Source organism: Oncorhynchus masou, chromosome 18 (assembly GCF_036934945.1).
Source record: "Oncorhynchus masou masou isolate Uvic2021 chromosome 18, UVic_Omas_1.1, whole genome shotgun sequence".
Lineage (NCBI taxonomy): Eukaryota > Metazoa > Chordata > Actinopteri > Salmoniformes > Salmonidae > Oncorhynchus > Oncorhynchus masou.
Window position 1 is genome coordinate 13,886,691 of NC_088229.1, and position 22,127 is coordinate 13,908,817.

A 22,127-nucleotide genomic window follows, 5' to 3' on the forward strand; every position below is an offset into this window, starting at 1 on the left:
GCAATCTGACCATCCCAATGACACACTGAGACAGACTATTGTAGAATAATAGTGAAGGTATCATAACTATGAAATAACACACATGGAATCATGTAGTAACCAAAAAAGTGGTTACTACAGGACAGTGAGTGTTTGTGTGTTTGCACGATGGCATCATCTCTGGCCTTGACATGCAGTTCAACCCCCTTCTGCAGACATGTCTCTCATCATGTCTGGTATAATCACATGACTGGAGCCTGCAGTCATGGCGGCTGGAGCTGGGTAATCTCTGACTGTGGAGGAGTCAGAGGAGAAGAGAACAAGAGAACTGAGGCCTAGATTAGGGCCAGTTGTAATGTGGTATTGTTAGGGAAAACAGACAGACTACTGCCTCACAGTATTTCCTGATCAGTGGTCAGATCACCTGTTACAGTATTCCTCTCTATCCACTGTAAGCCTGTCTGCAACCTGCCATCCCGTCTCCTATTCCTGGTGCAGATTGAATAGCATACCGGATGCCGAAACTGTGTGTGTGTGTGTGTGTGTGTGTGTGTGTGTGTGTGTGTGTGTGTGTGTGTGTGTGTGTGTGTGTGTGTGTGTGTGTGTGTGTGTGTGTGTGTGTGTGTGTGTGTGTATCCAGGTGTGCTATATTAGTGTGTCAAGATTTTCTACTCCGTCTGTGTCCATTGTCATAATGTTATATTCACCTGTTGTTGTAATGACATCTAAATGCACACACTCTCTCTCTCTCTCTCTCTCTCAATTCAAAATACTTTATTGGCATGGGAAACATATGTTAAGCAATAATAATATAATATACAAAAGTGAAATAAACAATACAAATGAACATTAAACATTACACTCACAGAAGTTCCAAAAGTATAAGGACATTACAAATGTTACATTATGTGTATATACAGTGTTGTAATGATGTACAAATGGTTAAAGTACAAAAGGGAAAATAAACAAGCATAAATATGGGTTGTATTTACAATGGTGTTTGTTCTTCACTGGTTGACCTCTTCTTGTGGCAACAGGTCACAAATTTTGCTGCTGTGATGGCACACTGTGATATTTCACCCAGTAGATATGGGAGTTCACGGAAATCGGGTTTGTTTTCGAATTCTTTGTGGATCTGTCTAATCTGAGGGAAATATGTGTCTCTAATATGGTCGTACATTGGGCAGGAGTTTAGGAAGTGCAGCTCAGTTTCCACCTAATATTTTGGGCAGTGTGCACATAGCCTGTCTTCTCTTGAGAGCCATGTCTGCCTACTGCGGCCTTTCTCAATAGCAAGGCTATGCTCACTGTACATAGTCAAAGCTTTCCTTAAGTTTGGGTCAGTCACAGTGGTCAGGTATTCTGCCACTGTGTACTCTCTTTTTAGGGCCAAATAGCATTCTAGTTTGCTCTGTTTTTTGTTAATTCTTTCCTATGTGTCAAGTAATTATCTTTTTGTTTTCTCATGATTTGGTTTGGTCTAATTGTGCTGCTGTCCTGGTGCTCTATGTGATGTGTTTGTGTTTGTGAACAGAGCCCCAGGACCAGCTTGCTTAGGGGACTCTTCTCCAGGTTCATCTTTCTGTACACGGAAGATATTTTTGCATTTTTGTGAATTCTTGGTTGGTGAGCAGACCCCAGACCTCACAACCATAAAGGACAATTGGTTCTATAACTGATTCAAGTATTTTTAGTCAGATCCTAATTGGTATGTCAAATTTTATGTTCCTTTTGATGGCATAAAATGCCCTTCTTGACTTATCTCTCAGATCGTTCACAGCTTTGTGGAAGTTATCTGTGGCGCTGATGTTTAGGCCAAGGTATGCATAGTGTTTGTTTACTCTAGGGCAACAGTGTCTTGATGGAATTTGTATTTGTAGTCCTGGCGATTGGACCTTTTTTGGAACACCATTATTTTTGTCTTATTGAGATTTACTGTCAGGGCCCAGGTCTGACAGAATCTGTGCAGAAGATCTAGGTGCTGCTGTAGGCCCTCCTTGGCTGGGGACAGAAGCACCAGATCATCAGCAAACAGTAGACATTTGAATTCAGATTCTAGTAGGGTGAGGCCGGGTGCTGCAGACTTTTCTAATGCCCTCGCCAATTTGTTGATATATATGTTGAAGAGGGTGGGGCTTAAGCTGCATCCCTGTCTCACCCCACTGCCCTGTGGGAGGAAATGTGTGTATTCTTTGCCTATTTTAACCACACACTTGTTGTTTGTGTACATGGATTTCATAATGTCACTCACTCACTCACTCGCTCTTTTTCTCTCTCTCCAGAGCCAGGCAGAAGCCCACTACAAAGGCAACCGCCATGCACGGAGAGTTAAAGGCATCGAGACCTCCAAGAGTCGCCCCCAGGAGGGTGACAAGTCGGGCCGACCTGTCTCCCTCACCTCCTCTCCATCCCTCCCTGGTGAACCTCCTACCTCCGCCCCTGACATCAGCGACCCCTGTAACCCAGGTAATCATGGAGGAGAGAGACCTGCAATGCCTCCTAGCACTTACATGTAGGTGGAGGCTTTCTCCTTCTGGAACTTGCTGGAGAAATACTAAAATAGGTAGGTAGGTAGGTAGGTAGGTAGGTAGGTAGGTAGGTAGGTAGGTAGGTAGGTAGGTAGATTTGTAGGACTGGGTTCTGAACAGATAGTTCAGGGCTTCTGCTCTTTTCTATAACCTGTAGGGAACACAATATGGGCTATATTTGGCATGTAGGTTTCTCACTTATAGGAGGCACACATTGTGATATGGGGGAGGGGAATGGGCAGAGTATATGCACATTAAATATGGAGTATTTACTCTTTAAAAAAATGTAGTGCTTTTAAGGACTGTAGTGTTTTGCATTTACTACAGTGTTTGTTTGTCCATAATACCGTAGTATTCACTATAGTATTTTCTACATGAACTGACCACTATGTGCTGAGGGAGATATGAATAGCTCTTCACAAATATGAAGGAATAACAATTATAAATGAATAACAAGTATTTTGTTCTGCTCCTCTATGGCTCCTGTCTCTGTGTTTTATCTGACCTTGGCTAAAGGCCGTAGTCTGCTCCTCTCACATTCCCACCAGAACAGCCGTGTCAGCACCACCGACTCAGGCCCAGATCTCTTCTGTCATTGCTTTCCCACTGACCCTGAAATGACAAATATGCCGGAGAGAAGCTGAGACTCACTAAGGACTTCGAAACAGGAGCTATATTTGTCTCTACATTTTTGCAGAACCTAGCTCCAAGTTGAAATACTTTAGAAATACATTCCTTCCTTTCTCCCTTGAAGTAACCACTGATCTGACATGACACTACATTGGTGAAAGCTGTGTTATGGAAACCCCATGATGTCACATCTCATTTCAGATTAGGGATTATTTTTAAGGACGGAACAAGCAAGGAAGTAAGTACTAATTTTGAGTAGTACAGTTTTGGAACAGGACCTTTGAACAGAGACGGCAGAGTAGCACCATCACCACGGAAACGCTAGAGTAGCACATCGTATCATGGAAAAGATTCCCTGCCAACAAGCAGGTTGATCTGGGGACAACAGCATGTGCTGTTGGACCTGAAATGATGCTCTTGAGTTCTCTGACTTCTTTGAAGAAATCTTCTGTACTAGTATTGCTTTGTGCCATCATAAGAACCAAAGGCTTCTAGAATGTCTGTCCTGTTTTAGTAGTCTGGTCCCAGATCTGTTTGTGCTGACTTTTCAACTCCTATGTCATTCCGATCGTCATTGTCACGTGGAGTTGGCAAGACAGCACCAACAGATCTGGGACCAGGCTACCTATTTAGAGGTTGGCCTCAGAGAAACAGGTGACTTATATAAATAATGGCACCATGACTCAGCAGCTTTTCTTGGCCACTTCATTTCGGAACCCCTGGTCGTGTGTTTATAATTCTGGGTTGTGTTTGACTGTGTATTAGAATGTGATTTGTTACACAGTCAAAATCAACTGTGGGGTCTGGGAGGACAGAAAGGGGAGAGGGGATATATGGAGGGAGAGAGAGAGGAATATGATGTGAGTGGAGGAGAATAAGACAGGTTACTGTAGCTGTCGGATGACATTTATTAGTATGGAAAGATCACAGCTGATCTCAGTTTAATAGTTTCATTTAACTATCAGGTTTGAAGGTAAGACCCAAATGCAGACTGTGTTGAAGTAACAATGTTTATTGTTTACTGCAACAGGGGCAGGCAAACGACAGGTCAAGGCAGTCATGGGTCGATACTCCAGAGTAGTGGGGCAAAGGTTTAGGACTGCAGGCAGGCTCAGGGACAGGACAGGCAGAGTGGTGAGGCAGGCGGGCTCAGAGACAGGACAGGCAGAGTGGTGAGGCAGGCGGGCTCAGAGACAGGACAGGCAGAGTGGTGAGGCAGGCGGACTCAGAGACAGGTTAGGCAGAGTGGTGAGGCAGGCGGGCTCAGGGTCAGGTCAGGCAGAGTGGTGAGGCAGGCGGGCTCAGAGACAGGACAGGCAGAGTGGTGAGGCAGGCGGGCTCAGAGACAGGTTAGGCAGAGTGGTGAGGCAGGCGGGCTCAGGGTCAGGTCAGGCAGAGTGGTGAGGCAGGCGGGCTCAGAGACAGGACAGGCAGAGTGGTGAGGCAGGCGGGCTCAGAGACAGGTTAGGCAGAGTGGTGAGGCAGGCGGGCTCAGAGACAGGACAGGCAGAGTGGTGAGGCAGGCGGGCTCAGAGACAGGACAGGCAGAGTGGTGAGGCAGGCGGGCTCAGAGACAGGTTAGGCAGAGTGGTGAGGCAGGCGGGCTCAGAGACAGGACAGGCAGAGTGGTGAGGCAGGCGGGCTCAGAGACAGGTCAGGCAGATTGGTGAGGCAGGCGGGCTCAGAGACAGGACAGGCAGAGTGGTGAGGCAGGCGGGCTCAGAGACAGGACAGGCAGAGTGGTGAGGCAGGCGGGCTCAGAGACAGGACAGGCAAGGGTCAAAACCAGGAGGGCGAGAAAAGACGGACTGGGAAAAGCAGGAGCTGAGACAAAAACACTGGTTGACTTGACAAACCAGACGAACCGGCAACAGACAAACATAGGGGAGTGGGGACAATGGTGAGATGGGCGACACCTGGAGTGGGGTGGAGACAAGCACAAGGAAAGGTGAAACAGATCAGGGCTTGACCCTAATGTCATTTGGTGCTGTTGGTGTGACAGATTGGTTATTAGAGACAGAGGGCACTGTGGAGGGTGTGGCTGTTTCTCTCTCTCTCTCTCTCTCTTTCTGCTTCAGTCTCTGTCCCTCTCCTCCCCCCACCCGGAACTTTCCATTCCCTCACTGTCACCAGTCTCACTCTGTCTCTCCGTCCCTCCCTGGATCAAAAACACTTAGGAATGAAAGAACAGGGCAAAATGTTCAATCTGGTCACGGTGGCATTTGAAAAGGTTATACTGAGTACCGAACACTGTTTAGCAGACAATTTCACCATGGGAACACAGAGCAGGTGTCATCAAACACATCTGAAAGAATAACATAGACATTGATAAAGACCGAGACCATGAGACATTATTCAGTGTTATAACTCCGAACCTCAAGATTGTGTCTGGATGCCTTTCTTCTCCCCACATGTTTTTATATCTTTCCTGTGGCTTTGTCCCACCGACACCCAAGCACCAATACCATTTCCACACTACTGGGCCAAATGGAGCCGAGCCAAACTGAGCTGTACTGGGCTGGCCTGCATTCCACCATAGCTGCTGGAACCATACTTGAAATGACAATGTGAAAATAACATATCCGAGCCAGCACAGTACAGTGTCGGGGCGCCACAATCATGTAAAATGTTTATGGGTGCAGTCTGGCCGCCTCTGCTTCACAGGGTGACATTTAGCCTGCAGTCCTTAAGTCACACAGCGTCCTGCCTTCAGCACAGTCCGGCCCTCAGCCCAGTCCAGCCCTCAGCCCAGTCCAGCTCACAGCCCAATCCAGCCCTCAGCCCTGTCCAGCCCTCAGCCCAGTCAGGCTCACAGCCCAGTCCAGCTCATAGCCCAATCCAGCCCTCAGCCCAGTCCAGCCCTCAGCCCAGTCCAGCTCACAGCCCAATCCAGCCCTAAGCCCTGTCCAGCCCTCAGCCCAGTCCAGCTCACAGCCCAGTCCAGCTCACAGCCCAGTCCAGCCCTCAGCCCAGTCCAGCTCACAGCCCAATCAGCCCTCAGCCCTGTCCAGCCCTCAGCCCTGTCCAGCCTTCAGCCCAGTCCAGCTCACAGCCCAGTCCAGCTCACAGCCCAGTCCAGCCCAGTCCAGCTCACAGCCCAGTCCAGCCCTCAGCCCAGTCCAGCCCTCAGCCCAGTCCAGCCCTCAGCCCAGTCCAGCCCTCAGCCCAGTCCAGCTCACAGCCCAGTCCAGCCCTCAGCCCAGTCCAGCCCTCAGCCCAGTCCAGCCCTCAGCCCTGTCCAGCCTTCAGCCCAGTCCAGCTCACAGCCCAGTCCAGCTCACAGCCCAGTCCAGCCCAGTCCAGCCCTCAGCCCAGTCCAGCCCTCAGCCCAGTCCAGCCCTCAGCCCAGTCCAGCTCACAGCCCAGTCCAGCCCAGTCCAGCTCACAGCCCAGTCCAGCCCTCAGCCCAGTCCAGCCCTCAGCCCAGTCCAGCCCTCAGCCCTGTACAGCCCTCAGCCCAGTCCAGCTCACAGCCCAGTCCAGCCCTCAGCCCAGTCCAGCCCTCAGCCCAGTCCAGCCCTCAGCCCAGTCCAGCCCTCAGCCCAGTCCAGCCAACAGCCCAGTCCAGCCCTCAGCCCAGTCCAGCTCACAGCCCAGTCCAGCCCTCAGCCCAGTCCAGCCCTCAGCCCAGTCCAGCCCACAGCCCAGTCCAGCCCTCAGCCCAGTCCAGCCCTCAGCCCAGTCCAGCTCACAGCCCAGTCCAGCCCCAGCCCAGTCCAGCCCTCAGCCCAGTCCAGCCCTCAGCCCAGTCCAGCCCTCAGCCCAGTCCAGCCCTCAGCCCAGTCCAGCCCTCAGCCCAGTCCAGCCCTCAGCCCAGTCCAGCTCACAGCCCAGTCCAGCCCTCAGCCCAGTCCAGCCCAGTCCCTCAGCCCAGTCCAGCCCTCAGCCCAGTCCAGCTCACAGCCCAGTCCAGCTCACAGCCCAGTCCAGCCCTCAGCCCAGTCCAGCCCTCAGCCCAGTCCAGCCCTCAGCCCAGTCCAGCTCACAGCCCAGTCCAGCTCACAGCCCAGTCCAGCCCTCAGCCCAGTCCAGCCCTCAGCCCAGTCCAGCCCTCAGCCCAGTCCAGCCCTCAGCCCAGTCCAGCCCTCAGCCCAGTCCAGCTCACAGCCCAGTCCAGCCCTCAGCCCAGTCCAGCCCTCAGCCCAGTCATACAGTATCAGAACTACTAACTGATGGTGAGGGACTTAACATGCTGATGTGGCTGCTTTTCATCACCCTAACTATGTTTTCATATGTATTTTGTGTCTTTGACCCACCTCTGGAACCATCGGGTTATGTTGTGATGACGGAAGTACTGGACATTCCGAAGGGGTCGGATGGGTGTTTATTTCTCTTTCTTTTGACTTGCTCTCTATTGACCTCAGAGCTCTAAAGGGAGTAGAGAGCTGAACCCAGAGCTCTAAAAGGAGTAGAGAGCTGAACCCAGAGCTCTAAAAAGAGTAGAGAGCTGAACCCAGAGCTCTAAAAAGAGTAGACAGCTGAACCCAGAGCTCTAAAAAGAGTAGAGAGCTGAACCCAGAGCTCTAAAAAGAGTAGAGAGCTGAACCCAGAGCTCTGAAAGGGAGTAGAGAGCTGAACCCAGAGCTCTGAAAGGGAGTAGAGAGCTGAACCCAGAGCTCTGAAAGGGACTGGAGAGCTGAACCCAGAGCTCTGAAAGGGACTGGAGAGCTGAACCCAGAGTTCTAAAAGGGACTGGAGAGCTGAACCCAGAGCTCTGAAAGGGACCAGAGCTCTAAAAGGGACTCTGAAAGGGACTGGAGAGCTGAACCCAGAGCTCTAAAAGGGACTGGAGAGCTGAACCCAGAACTTTAAAGGGGACTGGAGAGCTGAACCCAGAGCCCTAAAAGGGACTGGGGAGCTGAACCCAGAGCCCTAAAAGTGACTGGAGAGCTGAACCCAGAGCTCTAAAGGGGACTGGAGAGCTAAACCCAGCCAAGCTGTACTGATCTGGCCTGGTTATTCATTCACCATAGTTTCTAGAACTATGGGCTCGGCACAGTAGTGTTTAAGAGGCCAGTCTGACAATCTCTGTAGCCTACAGCCATGCAGTCACTCAATGAACGAGGCTCTGAGAGACTTCCCAGAGGGAAGGAGAGACAAAACAAGCCTGCCATGATCTAACTGTGAAAGAATGATTTTTTTCCATCAAAGACTTTCTTGTGACACTAGACCCTCAGCCATTTCCCCGGCCAATAGTGTGTGTGTGTGTTGTTAGTCTGAGTCAGAGGTGGGACTGAGGCCAGGCAGAGAGAGGGCACCCTGCAGCATAATGAATAATGCTGAGTGTTCATTGGAACAGAGTTGGTTTTCTAAACTCATGAATCATTTAGGATGGCCAGAGAGAAGAGAGATGGAGGGTTAGGGTACACAGGGGATAAATACCACTCCTGTCTCCTCCTGTAACCATAATACCTGACCACACACATCAGCCAGAGGAGAGGAGAGGGCTGGAGGGACACAGGCTCCCTGCCTACCCTGTTACACCAATGCCTTACCATACACACTGGGTACCATACCCCAGAGCCCTAACACGGCTGGGTGGAGGAGGGCTGGATGGGGCCCCCTTCCTCCCCTATAGCCTACCTAAAGGAACACCTGGACATACACTGAGGATACACCCTACCCCAACACACCCACCTGGTAACTGGCACTGACGTGCGTGGTGGAGAGATCTGTCAGAGGTGGCGGCGAGGAGTGTGTATGTACACGGCACACGCATGTTCTATGTGGTGTCATTTTCAGTGCGTGAAGGTAGAAATTCAGCATGCAGAGCAGCTGGAAGCTCCTCTAATGAAGAACGTCCTATTTGCCTAGGAAACCAGTGGAGTTGAAAGCACTCAACAACAGCTTTATCATTTGATACATTGAGAAGAGACAACAGCTTTTTTATTTGGCCGTCTGAATCGAATACAAGTTGGTAGGCTACCTCTTCAGGGAGAGACCGACATGGATACAGTAACAGAACAATCATCCAATGATCAGGCTCCATACAGTCTGCGTCCGGATTGGCACCATATTCCTTATGTGCACTACTGTTGACTATGGCATTGTCCCCAGACATATATACAGTATATGCCATGTGTTCGTACAGTATATCATTATATATATGTTATTGGCTCTGTCCCTGGTTTCAGGCCTGCTTCCTCCAATCCCCATATATAATTGCTATAGTAACACTAGACAATGATAAGGTCATACTGAATACTAAACTACTTCCCCATAATGCCAGGCCAGTGTTTTGCTTTTGGAATCCTTTACATTAGTGAGTTAAAATGAGCTTAAAATGGTGTTTGCGTGATCTCAGAACCAGCCAGTGTATTGCAGTTGAAGGGCTTGGGTTGGGTAAGGATGTGGTTGGTCACATGTTAAAAGGAAACATTTTGACTTTGCTTCACCGCATACATACTTGAAAGGCATCATCGCAAGTCTATTGTAAACACTTCATTGTTTTAGTTACACACTTTTACTCAGAAAAACAAGTCTGTTTAGATTTTCTGCCAACACTGCATTTCATTTGACATCATATTTTTACTCTCTCCCTTTCTAGATGAACCACGCCTCTCTCTGCCACCACTGTTAAACGGGGGCGTCTAATGGCCCCGCCTGGGCCCCTAACCCCCCTGCCTCCCCTCTCCACCCACGACTCCTCCCTTGCCCCCTCCGTGTATCCCATGTTGACCACCCCCACCCTCACGCCTTCTCCCCTTCTCCCCTCATCCTCTGACTCCCCCGTGGGTTTCAACACCACCATCCCTGAGCAGAGTGGTGTTCCAGTGGCCCCTGTGGCTCCCGGGACCCCAGCCGGCCCAGAGACAGAGGAGGACAAGGTCAAGAAGCTCCTCTACTGCTCACTGTGCAAAGTGTCCGTCAACTCCCTCTCACAGCTGGAGGCTCACAACAAAGGTACATAGCTTAGAGTATGGGTGTATGGTATGGTGGCCCTTTCAGGTCACTAATCTAGGAGAGGACACTTAGTCGTCATCTGAGTAGTTAGTACTTAAAGGGCTGGTTCACTATTTTTTAACCAATTCTCATTTTTTTATGTAAATGTCATGTTATAGAAAGGTCCAGATACTTTTTTTGCAATTTCACATGGTTTTAAGAAACTTACCCCACCCGCCATAGACTTTCTCATTGCTCGTTCTGCAGTATGAGGGCCACGGAAAACATGAACAAAGGCTCCAATAACACCTAAATAAGTCATTTTAGAAACTGCAAATCTCTCAGTATGGTGATGCAGGTCTTTAGATGTTGTACACCTTGATACAAATTATATACACTACCGTTCAAAAGTTTTGGGTCACTTAGAAATGTCCTTGTTTTTGAAAGAAAAGCACATTTTTTGTCCATTTAAATAACATCAAATTGATCAGAAATACAGTATAGACATTGTTAATGTTGTAAATGACTATTGCAGCTGGAAACGGCTTATTTTTTATAGAATATCTACACACTCCTGTGTTCCAATGACACGTTGTGTTAGCTAATCCAAGTTTATCATTTTAAAAGGCTAATAGCCGGCAGAGCCTGCAGAGTTCTGCAGAGTTCTGTCTTACTATCCAGGCCTGTGCCCAAACAAATTCAGCTTCTACTTTAAAAAATCCACCTTTCCAGAAACAAGTCTCTCACCATTGCTGCTTGCTATAGACCACCTTCTGCTCTCCCAGCTGTGCCCTGGATACCATATGTGAATGCCCCATTCAAAAAATGTAGAACCGGGAACAGATATAGCCTTTGGTTCACACCAGACCTCACTGCCCTTGACCAGCACAAAAACATCCTGTGGCGTACTGCATTAGCATCGAATAGCCCCCGTGATATGCAACTTTTCAACCAATATACACAGGCAGTTAAGAAAGCAAAGGCTAGCTTTTTCAAACAGAAATTTGCATCCTGCAGTACAAACTCCAAAAAGTTCTGGGACACTGTAAAGTCCATGGAGAATAAGAGCACCTCCTCCCAGCTGCCCACTGAACTGAGGCTAGGAAACACTGTCACCACCGATAAATCCATGATAATTGAACATTTCGAAAAACATTTTTTTTACGGCATGCTTTCCACCTGGCTACCCCTACCCCTGTCAACAGCCCTACAACCCCCACAGCAACTTGCACAAGCCTTCCCCATTTCTCTTTCACCCAAATCCAGTTAGCTGATTTTGTGAAAGAGCTGCAAAATCTGGACCCTTACAAACCAGCCGGGCTAGACAATCTGGACCCTTTCTTTCTAAAATTATCAGCCGAAATTATTGCAACCCCTATTACTAGCCTGTTCAACCTCTCTTTCGTATCATCTGAGATCCCCAAAGATTGGAAAGCTGCCGCGGTCATCCCCCTCTTCAAAGGGGGAGACACTCTAGACACAAACTGCTACAGACCTACATCTATCCTATCCTGCCTTTCTAAGGTTTTTGAAAGCCAAGTTAACAAACAGATCACCGACCATTTCGAATCCCTCCATACCTTCTCCACTATGCAATCTAGTTTCCCAGCTGGTCATGGGTGCACCTCAGCCACGCTCAAGGTCCTAAACGATATCATAACCGCCATCGATAAGAGACAATACTGTGCAGCTGTATTCATCAACCTGGTCAAGGCTTTTGACTCAATCATCACATTCTTATCGGCAGACTCAACAGCCTTGGTTTCTCAAATGACTGCCTCGCCTGGTTCACCAACTGCTTCTCAGACAGAGTTCAGTGTGTCAAATCAGAGGGTCTGTTGTCCGGACCTCTGGCAGTCTCTATGGGGGTGCCACAGGGCTCAATTCTCGGGCCGACTCTTTTCTCTGTATACATCATTGAGGTCGCTCTTGCTGCTGGTGATTCTCTGATCCACCTCTACGGAGACGACACCATTTTGTGTACTTCTGGCCCTTCTTTGGACACTGTGTTAATTAACTAACCTCCAGATGAGCTTCAATGCCATACAACTCTCCTTCCATGGCCTCCAACTGCACTTAAATGCAAGTAAAAGAAAATGCATGCACTTCAACCGATCACTGCCCACACCTGCCCTGCCCATCCAGCATCACTACTCTGGACGGTTCTGACTTAGAATATGTGGACAACTACAAATACCTAGGTGTTTGGTTAGAATGTAAACTCTCCTTTCAGGCTCACATTAAGCACCTCCAATCCAAAATGAAATCTAGAATCGGGCTTCATATTTCGCAACAAAGCATCCTTCACTCATGCTGCCAAACATACCCTCGTAAAACTGACTATCCTACCGATCCTTGACTTCGGTGATGTCATTTACAAAATAGCCAACACACTACTCAGCAAATTGGATGCAGTCTGTCACAGTGCTATCCGTTTTGTCACCAAAGCCCCATATACTACCCACCACTGTGACCTGTGTGCTCTCGATGGCTGGCCCTCGCTTCATATTTGTCGGCAAACACACTGGCTCCAGGTCATCTATCAGTCTTTGCTAGGTAAAGCCCCGCCTTATCTCAGCTCACTGGTCACTATAGTAGCACCCACACGTAGCACGCGCTCCAGCAGGTATATCTCACTGGTCATCCCCAAAGCCAATTCCTTCTTTGGCGCCTTTCCTTCCAGTTCTCTGTTGCCAATGACTGGAACGAATTGCAAAAATCACTGAAGCTGGAGACTCATATCTCCCTCACTAACTTTAAGCACCAGCTGTCAGAGCAGCTCACAGATCACTGCACATGTACATAGCCGATCTGTAAATAGCCCATCCAACTACCTCATCCCGCATACTGTTATATATTTGATTTATTTTGCTCCTTTGCACCCCAGTATCTCTACTTGCACACTCATCTTCTGCACATCTATCACTCCAGTGTTTAATTGCTATAATGTAATAATTTCACCACTATGGCCTATTTATTGCCTTACCGCCCTTATCCTACCTCATTTGCACACACTATATGGACACTGTGCACACACTGTATAGACCTTTTCTATTGTGTTATTGTATTATTGACTGCATGTTTGTTTATTCCATGTGTAACTCTGCGTTGTTGTTTGTGTCGCACTGCTTTGCTTCATCTTGGCCAGGTCGCAGTTGTAAATGAGAACTTGTTCTCAACTAGCCTACCTGGTTAAATAAAGGTGAAATAAAAATGTTTAAAAAACTATTTTGGCTGGTTTTAGAACTCCTAAATGTCCCAAAGATGCCAGTCAACTCCATTAGGCTCAACCCACCTAACCTTTTACTCAGACTCTGTGGCTTGGGGAAGCTGTTCATTTCCCCTTAATTCGCTATGGGTTCTGGTTCATGTCAGACACATGTCACACACACACACGTCCCTGTATTACACCTCACCCTTACCACACCCCAGCAGTAAGGCAGTGCTGTTAGGGGAATGGGAATGGCCTTGGACTGCCAGACAGACAGACATGATGATAGATAAACATGAAAAGCTTCTTAATGTATAACTAAGTGTCGATCAATAGAAACATAATCAGTGACATCATTACAGTAACCTTTGGAAGGCTTTTTGTGATGGATGTTTGATTGAACCCTAGGGACAGGACACACAGAGATTAGGGACAGGACACACAGAGATTAGGGACAGGACACACAGACATTAGGGACAAGACACAGAGATTAGGGACAGGACACACAGAGATTAGATGTTTTATTGAGCCCTAGGGAGAGGACACACAGCAATTAGATGTTTTAATGAGCCCTAGGGAGAGGACACACAGCAATTAGATGTTTTATTGAGCCCTAGGGACAGGACACAATGCAATTAGATGTTTTATTGAGCCGTAGGGAGAGGACACACAGCAATTAGATGTTTGTTTGAAAGCTAGGGACAGGACACACAGCAATTATATGTTTTATTGAGCTCTAGGGACAGGACACACAGAGATTAGATGTTTGGTTGAACACTAGGGACAGGACACACAGCAATTATATGTTTTATTGAGCTCTAGGGACAGGACACACAGAGATTAGATGTTTTATTGAGCCCTAGGGACAGGACACACAGCAATTAGATGTTTTATTGAGCCCTAGGGAGAGGACACACAGAGATTAGATGTTTTATTGAGCCCTAGGGAGAGGACACACAGAGATTAGATGTTTTATTGAGCCCTAGGGACAGGACACACAGAGATTGGGGACAGGACACACAGCGATTAGGGACAGGACACACAGAGATTAGGGACAAGACACAGAGATTAGGGACAAGACACAGAGATTAGGGACATGACACACAGAGATTAGATGTTTTATTGAGCCCTAGGGACAGGACACACAGCAATTAGATTTTTTATTGAGCCCTAGGGAGAGGACACACAGGGATTAGATGTTTTAGTGAGCCCTAGGGACAGGACACACAGCAATTAGATGTTTTATTGAGCCCTAGGGAGAGGACACACAGAGATTATATGTTTTATTGAGCCCTAGGGAGAGGACACACAGGGATTAGATGTTTTAGTGAGCCCTAGGGACAGGTCACACAGAGATTAGATGTTTTATTGAGCCCTAGGGAGAGGACACACAGAGATTAGATGTTTTATTGAGCCCTAGGGACAGGACACACAGAGATTGGGGACAGGACACACAGAGATTAGGGACAGGACACACAGAGATTAGGGACAAGACACAGAGATTAGGGACATGACACACAGAGATTAGATGTTTTATTGAGCCCTAGGGACAGGACACACAGCAATTAGATTTTTTATTGAGCCCTAGGGAGAGGACACACGGCAATTAGATGTTTGGTTGAAAGCTAGGGACAGGACACACAGTAATTATATGTTTTATTGAGCTCTAGGGACAGGACACACAGATATTAGATGTTTTATTGAGCCCTAGGGAGAGGTCACACAGCAATTAGATGTTTTATTGAACCCTAGGGACAGGACACACAGCAATTAGATGTTTTATTGAGCCCTAGGGAGAGGACACACAGAGATTAGATGTTTTATTGAGCCCTAGGGAGAGGACACACAGAGATTAGATGTTTTATTGAGCCCTAGGGACAGGACACACAGAGATTAGATGTTTTATTGAGCTCTAGGGAGAGGACACACAGAGATTAGATGTTTTATTGAGCCCTAGGGAGAGGACACACAGCAATTAGCAATTAGATGTTTTATTGAGCCCTAGGGAGAGGACACACAGCAATTCAATGTTTTATTGAGCCCTAGGGACAGGACACACAGCAATTAGATGTTTTATTGAGCCCTAGGGAGAGAACACACAGAAATTATATGCTTTATTGAGCCCTAGGGAGAGGACACACAACAATTAGATGTTTTATTGAACCCTAGGGACAGGACACACAGCAATTAGATGTTTTATTGAGCCCTAGGGAGAGAACACAGAGATTAAAGGAATAAAATCAGACTCCTTGTTGATTGCACTCTCTTCTGTTCTTACAGTACAAACACTAATTAATTCTGTACATCCATACAAAAACACAAAAATCATATACGCTACACAGACAGATATAAAACAAACAGAGATCAACAGAGACATTCACGCATCTGTGACATCTACTGTGCCTGCAGTTCAATCTGAGAAGATTAACCGTCCAAATCAACTCACAATCTGGAAGCAATATCTCTCATTACCAAAACAAGAATTTGAAAAATAAAAGCATATGTTGTACAAACATACAGACAAACTGAGACATGCACAGTGTGACTAGCAGTGCTATGAACAAAAAGAGAGGTTGAGAAGTAAGGTTGTGGATGGGTGTGTATTGAACCGTAATCATACGTTTACAAAACACTTCCTCGCCGTGTATTGTCTCTTTTCATGTTTGGAGACATCTCCTGTCTGTTTGTGTAGTGTTTCATTGTAACTGTGAGTCAAGCAGCTCGGCACGCAGGACGAGAAAACCCAGACAGGGTTCATCTATTGTCTGCACAGAATAGAACAAACTCCAAGTGCACATTATTGGCCACAAGTGAAATCAGTCATTCCAGACCTCCCTCCTCCTCCTTCTTCTTTATCCCCCTCCTCCCCCACCTCCCCCTCCTCCCCCATGTTCTCCTGCTGTAACTTATTACTCACTGCTCAAAGATCAGGGATTTGGGAGAACAAATCAAAGTAAAATGCCAACCTTTGGCACCCTATTCACTATAGAATGCACTAATTTTGACCAGTGCTCTGTTGAAAAGCAGAGCACCATACAGGAAATAGGGTGCTATTTGGGACGTAAACAAACCCTCTGTCAGACCAAGTGCAAAATGGCGTGATTGAGGTTCTGGGATCGGGGGAGTAGTAGGGACACGGAGGGTAGGACATGACTAGAATTTTTCATCCAAGAACAAAACATGAAATTAGTTATAAAGGAACTATTTTGGTAGCAGGACATCTGTGTGTAATACAGGAAATAAGAATCATATTTTTAGACTGAGCACACTGCCCTTTTTCTAACACACTAATTAGAAAGGAACTATTTTGGCACAACAACGTGTATGCTGTCAGTCAATCTAATGCACACAACTTGAACAAGGAATGACATTCATATTTCAGCACGAGAGAGAGCACAGAAAACAGACAGCTCTTTCACTCTTTGAAGGCTTTGAAGTCCTTGAGTTTGAATGCACCTTTGTATTGTGATGTCATGACTAATAACCTCTAGATTCGACACATTAATACTACCTTCTGAACGTAATGACCTCGTCATTCAGAGGACCAGCATTAAGAAGACCAGAACTAACATCGTCAGGGCTGCCTGTGTGTGTGTAATACAAACCATTTGAACAAGAGAGTAACACTCATATTCCACCACGAGGCTGCTCACAGAACATACTGCACGGGACAACCATACTTCCATTCTTTGAAGACCTAAAGCAGTTGACCTATGCACCGAGTTGACTTCAATATTACAGATGTCATCTAGATGTTGGCACATGACCTCTCAGAAAAGCTAACCCTAACCCAGAACATTCAACTGGCTACCCTAAAAGAACAGAGAGAGATAGACGTCTTTCAGTTCTATGCCAATGTCAACTCTAACAGTGGAGACCTCCATGTACGGTTACAGCCATAACGCCACTACTGTAGCCTACAGCGTTACCACATCACCGTGGCCCTCTAGTGGTTCATATTAATACTACACCTCCCCTCCTAGTCCCATTCCACTCCGGGTGAAGTTTCCCCTAAGACGAGATCTAGGATCAGCTTCCCCTTCCCCAATCCTTACCTTAACCATTAGTGGGGGAAAGGACTAACTGACTCTATATCAGCATATAGGGGTAACTTCACCCTAAACCATTAGATTTCACTAACTGTAGATGGGGTAATAGAACAGTTCAATAACTGTGGCTGATAGATGGGGTTATAGAACAGTTCAATAAGCTGTGGCTGATAGATGGGGTTATAGAACAGTTCAATAACTGTGGCTGATAGATGGGGTTATAGAACAGTTCAATAACTGTGGCTGATAGATGGGGTTATAGAACAGTTCAATAACTGTGGCTGATAGATGGGGTTATAGAACAGTTCAATGAGCTGTGGCTGATAGATGGGGTTATAGAACAGTTCAATGAGCTGTGGCTGATAGATGGGGTTATAGAACAGTTCAATAACTGTGGCTGATAGATGGGGTTATAGAACAGTTCAATGAGCTCTGGCTGATAGATGGGGTTATAGAACAGTTCAATAAGCTCTGGCTGATAGATGGGGATATAGAACAGTTCAATGAGCTGTGGCTGATAGATGGGGATATAGAACAGTTCAATGAGCTGTGGCTGATAGATGGGGATATAGAACAGTTCAATGAGCTGTGGCTGATAGATGGGGTTATAGAACAGTTCAATAAGCTGTGGCTGATAGATGGGGATATAGAACAGTTCAATAAGCTGTGGCTGATAGATGGGGATATAGAACAGTTCAATAAGCTGTGGCTGATAGATGGGGATATAGAACAGTTCAATAAGCTGTGGCTGATAGATGGGGATATAGAACAGTTCAATAAGCTGTGGCTGATAGATGGGGATATAGAGCAGTTCAATAAGCTGCTCTGGCTGATAGATGGGGATATAGAGCAGTTCAATAAGCTGTGGCTGATAGATGATAGATGGGGATATAGAACAGTTCAATAAGCTGTGGCTGATAGATGGGGATATAGAGCAGTTCAATAAGCTGTGGCTGATAGATGGGGATATAGAGCAGTTCAATAAGCTGTGGCTGATAGATGGGGATATAGAGCAGTTCAATAAGCTGTGGCTGATAGATGGGGATATAGAGCAGTTCAATAAGTGATAGATCAAGTTCAATAAGCTGTGGCTGATAGATGGGGATATAGAAGTTCAATAAGTTCTGATAGAATAAGCTGTTCAATAAGCTGTGGCTGATAGATGGGGGGAGCTGTGGCTGATAGATGGGGATATAGAGCAGTTCAATAAGCTCTGGCTGATAGATGGGGATATAGAGCAGTTCAATAAGCTGTGGCTGATAGATGGGGATATAGAACAGTTCAATAAGCTGTGGCTGATAGATGGGGATATAGAGCAGTTCAATAAGCTCTGGCTGATAGATGGGGATATAGAACTGTTCAATAAGCTGTGGCTGATAGATGGGGATATAGAGCAGTTCAATAAGCTCTGGCTGATAGATGGGGATATAGAGCAGTTCAATAAGCTGTGGCTGATAGATGGGGATATAGAACAGTTCAATGAGCTGTGGCTGATAGATGGGGATATAGAGCAGTTCAATAAGCTGTGGCTGATAGATGGGGATATAGAGCAGTTCAATAAGCTGTGGCTGATTGATGGGGATATAGAACAGTTCAATGAGCTGTGGCTGATAGATGGGGATATAGAGCAGTTCAATAAGCTGTGGCTGATAGATGGGGATATAGAGCAGTTCAATAAGCTCTGGCTGATAGATGGGGATATAGAGCAGTTCAGTTCTGATAGATGGGGATATAAGTTCAATAAGTGGCTGATAGATGGGGATATAGAACTGTTCAATAAGCTGTGGCTGATAGATGGGGATATAGAACAGTTCAATAAGCTGTGGCTGATAGATGGGGATATAGAGCAGTTCAATAAGCTCTGGCTGATAGATGGGGATATAGAGCAGTTCAATAAGCTGTGGCTGATAGATGGGGTTATAGAACAGTTCAGCTGTGGCTGATAGAATTATGCAGTTCGCTGTGGCTGGATAAGAGCGATGGGGTTATAGAACAGTTCTAAATGACTTAAATGTAATGTAATGTAATGTCATCCTGGACTAAATAAAGACTGATGCTTTGTGTGTGTGTGTGTGTGTGTCCGTGCGTGTGTGAATGAAGGATTGAATGCATTTTTACTTTGTGTCTTGACCCATCCCTCACGGGATAGTTCGACACCATGTTCTTTAAGTCAATTAAAGAAAACTTGTGTGTGTAGGTACCAAACACAAAACTATCCTGGAGGCTCGCAGTGGGCTGGGTCCTATCAAGGCGTACCCTCGGCTGGGCCCCAAACCCCCGGGGGAGCTGGGAGGGGGTCCACTGGACCCCAACACTGAGGAACGCACCTTCCACTGTGAGATCTGCAACGTGAGGGTCAACTCTGAACTGCAACTCAAACAGGTGAGGAAGATGGTGCGTGCGTGCGTGCGTGTGTGGGATATGCAACATACGGGTCAACTCTAAACTGCAACTCAAACAGGTGAGAGAGGCGGGGGCCACATACAGTAGACCCATTTATCCAGATGACTTCTCATTTTCACACTAGGCCCCTAAAGACCCCTAGAGGTGACTTCTCATTTTTACACTAGGCCCCTAATGACCCCTAGAGGTGACTACTCATTTTTACCCTAGGCCCCTAAAGACCCCTAGATGTGACTTCTCATTTTCACACTAGGCCCTAAAGACCCCTAGAGGTGATGTCTCATTTTCACACTAGGCCCCTAAAGACCCCTAGAGGTGAGTACTATTACAAATTGACCGCCAGCACGTACTCCTTATGTACTAACTGAGAAGATTGGATCGGTGAAATAATTATGGTGCAACAGCAGTCGCCATATGACTGTGTCGGTCCTGGATCGTCTGGCTGCTGTCTAACCCTTTATATCGCTCTCCCTCCCTGCAGCACATATCTAGTCGAAGGCACCGGGACGGAGTGGCAGGGAAACCTAACCCTCTTCTCAGCCGACACAAGAAGCACAGGGTAGCTGACCTCACGGTAACCTTTCACTTCTGATCACTTACCTGACCTCTACTGGGCCATGGCTAGTTTAACTAATGATTATCCCTTGCCAGGGCTAGCTCAAATTCACTAGTTTATCCACTGATAGTGAGGAGGTTGTTTTCTGAGTAATCAGTAGGTAGATGCATTACTAATGCCCTGAAGTTCCATTTTGGAATGTGCTGGACATAGAGTCTAATCAGAAGCCTCTGTGTTAAGGCAGATCAAATAGGTGCAAACTGAAATGGTATTCTATATTTGTTTTGCGCTACATATGTTCAGCGTCTGCCACTAAACTCCCTCTCTCCCTCTCTCCCTCCCTCAGTCCTCTCTGAACTTCTCTAAGGATCTCTCCAAATGTTTGGGGGCAGGGCTCTTGCCCAGTCCCCTGGCTGTTGCTGCGGCGATGGCCGCAGCCGCTTCCTCGAACCACCAATTGGCTCAGCTTCGTGCTGCAGCAGCATCTTCGGCCCAGCATCACCCGCATCACCACCACCACCACCACCACCTATTACAGGGCCCACCTCTCAGCCATGCCATCTTAAGACCCGCCCCCGGGCCCATGCGCACCTCCCACGTGCCAATCCTCTTCTCTCCTTACTGACTCCACCTCCTCCACCTCGGCCAGTCAGGAGCAGCCACTACAAAAGCACACTGTGACTGTGAAGAAATAGATGTATAGGGTAAACAAACAAACCATCGGTAAACAAAGAAAAAGTTCAAACATGTAGATGAGATGAAATGAAAGGGAAGAGAGCATCTGAAAGAAGGAGATGATGGAGTCCCTCGTTTTCCTTTTTCCCTGACCTAAAACTCTCCTTCCATCTCAGAGGCTTGTGACTCTGAGTGATAGACTGATGGAGAGACAAGGAGAGAGAGGGCAATAGAATGAGAGATACTCAGTATGCATTGGATGGACTGCAGTATGCTTGTTCATCTCTCACCTCTCTCTCCCCACACACTGTGAGATCCATCAAACTGATGGCTCTTATAAAACACATAGCACACACACACACACACACACACACACACACACACACACACACACACACACACACACACACACACACACACACACACACACACACACACACACACACACACACACACACACACACACACACAAACACACACACACACACACACACACTGCAACTAACTTTCAGTACAGTATGTGATGGGTATACATACTCTTTCCTCATCATTCTGGTCTTAAGTGTTCTTACTGTACTATGCACCAAACCAAGAGAATAATGTCACTGCAGTATGTCAGCACAGAGAGAATAATGTCACTGCAGTATGTCAGCACAGAGAGAATAATGTCACTGCAGTATGTCAGCACAGAGAGAATAATGTCACTGCAGTATGTCAGCACAGAGAGAATAATGTCACTGCAGTATGTCAGCACAGAGAGAATAATGTCACTGCAGTATGTCAGCACAGAGAGAATAATGTCACTGCAGTATGTCAGCACAGAGAGAATAATGTCACTGCAGTATGTCAGCACAGAGAGAATAATGTCACTGCAGTATGTCAGTTCAGAGAGAATAATGTCACTGCAGTATGTCAGCACAGAGAGAATAATGTCACTGCAGTATGTCAGTTCAGAGAGAATAATGTCACTGCAGTATGTCAGTTCAGAGAGAATAATATCAATGCAGTATGTCAGTTCAGAGAGAATAATATCACTGCAGTATGTCGGTTCAGAGAGAATAATGTCACTGCAGTATGTCAGCACAGAGAGAATAATGTCACTGCAGTGTGTCAGTTCAGAGAGAATAATGTTACTGCAGTATGTCAGTTCAGAGAGAATAATGTCACTGCAGTATGTCAGAGAGAATAATGTCACTGCAGTATGTCAGTTCAGA

At 46.8% G+C, this 22,127-nt stretch overlaps 1 pseudogene; it reads left to right on the top strand.

Moving 5' to 3' along the window:
* The window catches only part of LOC135504002 (zinc finger protein 385A-like), a 163,403-nt pseudogene extending 141,651 nt beyond the window's left edge, over nt 1–21,752 (top strand).
* Nucleotides 21,753–22,127: the final 375 nt, after the last annotated feature.